The 3,557-nt window shown below is 42.9% G+C and overlaps 1 non-coding gene across 1 annotated transcript; it reads left to right on the plus strand.

Moving 5' to 3' along the window:
- Positions 1–1,196: 1,196 nt before the first annotated feature.
- Trnat-ugu lies at positions 1,197–1,271 on the plus strand. The gene has a single exon. It is a non-coding gene; the product is annotated as a tRNA-Thr (tRNA).
- The last annotated feature ends 2,286 nt before the right edge of the window (positions 1,272–3,557 follow it).

Below are 3,557 nucleotides of genomic sequence, written 5' to 3' on the forward strand. Positions count from 1 at the left end.
TCTACAGGGATATTCCGGCTGACATTGCCGAACGCACTTCCTCCCCACCCTCTACAGTCGGAGATACTGCACCTTCACACATACCTTCATTTCACCTTCCACGTCTGGGGCATTTCTGCCTGTATGCATCGGTCTGATCTCCACCATGTAGGGGAAGTATCTGGTATCGAGCCATGCAGAAGTTGAATGCCCGAGGGAACAAGTGGATCTGTCGCCGCAAGGTTGCACTTGCCTAGTGAGTGCTCCACCGTCTCGCCACGTGAGTACACCGGCCAGTAGCGTCCCTCGTGGCCGGCATCAATAACGCTGCACCTCGAGTGCTGAGTCAGTCGTGTACTTCGTCTGATAGCGTTAGTTATTATCTCCGCCGTAATACAGACTACTCGTCGACGCCTTCGCTTTGGCATCGGTTATTCTCTTTGGTCTCGATCTGGATTGTGACTCGGACTTTACCGAACGATATGTTAAAGGCTCGTTGCACTTCGTTGTTGCTTAGGTTGCAATTGACTTGCGCTTGTTGTGTCGGGTCCGCCGTTCGGTCAGCCCTGCTGCATCTAAGATTACTTTTATTGGTCGTTATAGATGCCGACCTGGCTGTGAACTGTGCGAAGGTGCACGGACTGTATTTCGGTGGAACAAATTAAACTTTACTTGAGTTATATGAAGATGGTATCTGTTCCCGAAAGAACAGATGCCACTGATGACCGTGCAGCTTCTCTAGAATGAAAATTAAATCGAATCCCTTAGCTGCCAACAGGTGTTGTTGATATACACCAAAGGGGGCAGCTGAAAATGTGTGCTCCGACCGGTACTCTGCTTACATGGCAGACGCTCTATACATCTGAGTCACTGAGGGCACAGAGGATAGTGAGACTGCATAGACTTATCCCTTGCACGCCTCCCGCGAGACCCACATTCTAGAGAAGTTGCATGGTCATCAATGGTATCTGTTCTTTCGGGAACGGATACCATCTTCATATAGTTAAAGGCTACCCAGCCATTGACCTTATTCTGTGCGAATGCACACGCTTTGCCCAAACTGTTACGGGACTCGTCAGCTTAGTCTGGCGCGAGTAATGAGCGAATGGGCAAATACATATTAGGAGTACTACGAATGTAGGTTGTGGACAGTTGGGAATGTGGGTGTCGTGGGAGGCGTGGAAGGGATAAGTCCTTGCAGTCGCACTATCCTCTGTGCCCTCGGTGGCTCAGATGGATAGAGCGTCTGCTATGTAAGCAGGAGATGCCGGGTTCGAGTCCCGGTCGGGGCACACATCTTCAGCTGTCCCCTTTGATGTATTCAACAACACCTGTTGGCACCTAAGGGTTTCGATTTAATTATCATTTCATTTACTGGAACTTTTGAATTCTACATTCGAGGCATTTATTTTTTTTGTGGCCGTAGTACTTGTTTGGGGTTGCAAGTGAACCTAAATAAATATGCTCTTCATTTGATAATAATAGAACGTCCAGCTGGCATGTGCATATTCTTAAGAATACAGTAGAATTTTCTCAAAAAAATGTTCAAATCTGTGTGAAATATTATGGGACTTAACTGCTAAGGTCATCAGTCCCTAAGCTTGCACACTACTTAACCTAAATTAACCTAAGGGCAAACACACACGCCAATGACCGAGGGAGGACTCGAACCTCCGCCGGGCCCAGCCGCATAATCCATGACTGCAGCGTTGTAGACCGCTCGGCTAATCCCGCGCGGCTAGAATTTTCTCCAAACATTACATCGAACTCCATTATGATTTGTTCTCTGAGTTGTTTAAAACATCTCTCACTCTGAAGGTGATTTTCTGAACAGTATTTTGGGTGTGAAATTGTTTTGAGCTTAATGTGTGTAAATTAAGTAGGAGGCTCCGCCATTTTCGTAGCGATCTCAGCTGAGCGACGGTAAAGCGTTCCACCGATGCACCAAACAGCATCCAGTGACGGAGAACACTGTACATATCTGGTCGTGGCGATAAATACGTAATACAACGTGTTCATTTCTGTTTGAATATAATAACTGTAGCAATGACAACAGTTTCACGTAGTAAAATTAGACGTTTTGAAGCAATAGGGTGAAATGAACAAAGAAAAGCAATCCGATGAAGTTAAATCATGCAACGTAGAGAACTTTGAAAGTTATAATTATTCCACGTGTTCCAGTGCAACCATTAGGTAGTTACACTAGCCACTGGATTTGTACCATTTCAGTAAAAAAGGGCTATTACAATTTAAGATACATGTTTCCGGTCGTTGTTCAAGGAATCGTACATCATACTACCACTATGCGTAATTTACTGAAGTTTTATTGTTTTTCTATCAAAATAGAAATATGTTATGTACAATTAAAAGAGTAAACGTAAATTTAAATAGTAGAGAGTCTTCAACGTATTTCAAGAAAGCTTGAGTACAGAATCAAAGACACACGTAACTACTGAGTAAATGGAGTTCGATACAGTTTGTAACTACTGTATTACATTTCGATACTGTTTTCAACTACAGTATTACATTTCGATACAGCTTATAACTACTATATTACATTTCGATACATTTTATAACTACTGTATTACATTTCGATACAGTTTATAACTACTGTATTACATTTGCCTTACATTTATGTACGCTGGTTTCTTTCTGTTATTGTGTGTGTTTGTACTAATAACATTTATGTAGGTAATGTGAGACTACAGGGTCAGTTTATCAGTGTATCTTGTGATGGATTAATTTGGAATGAGCAAAGCAGTAACGATGTTTTATGGGTGTTCAAATGCGTTCTAAACAGAAAACAATCCCGCTACGTTTAATTAAAATACAGTGCAGCCACAGTTCGTTACTGTAAAGAGTACTGTTGTCATCAGGCACACTAAGGCGTACGTAAAAGAAATTTAGAGAAGTGAGTAGTAGGAAAAGAACAATAAAGTCGGTGAAAGTAGTACCGAGATCGAACAGCGCTTCCCATTTATTTGATAAAACAGCAAACCTTTGTTAATCATTGCTCCATGTTGTGTGTGGGACTGAACCTCTCTGGGAGTGACGCAGCGATCAGTCAGTGGCCCACTTAGGTTCTTTTTGTGTGTCACTGGTACCTCGCTGATTCGGTCATCTCGTTTGCATCATTTCTATGCCGACGACCGCCAGCTGTACATTCGAGTTCCACACCTAAAGATATCAATACTACCATTATCCATGTGAATGCCGATCTATGTTCAGTGTCCAGATGGACGAAAAACCTGATAAACTAGGTATGGAAAAGTTTAGTATCTCATCACAAATAAATTAGTTTTGAATTTCGCAAGTTCCCTCCTATGGCACTCGACGGTATTTTAATGTAATGTGTGTGAACTCTTATGGGACTTAACTGCTAAGGTCATCAGTCCTTAAGCTTACACACTACTTAACCTAAATTATCCTAAGGACAAACACACACACCCATGCCCAAGGGAGGACTCGTAACCTCCACCGTGACCAGCCGCACAATCCATGACTTCAGCGTCTTAGACCGCTCGGCTAATTCTTGACAGTAACCGGAAACGATGAAGAACCGGTTTTATTTTGAATGA

Source organism: Schistocerca piceifrons, chromosome 4, assembly GCF_021461385.2.
Source record: "Schistocerca piceifrons isolate TAMUIC-IGC-003096 chromosome 4, iqSchPice1.1, whole genome shotgun sequence".
Lineage (NCBI taxonomy): Eukaryota > Metazoa > Arthropoda > Insecta > Orthoptera > Acrididae > Schistocerca > Schistocerca piceifrons.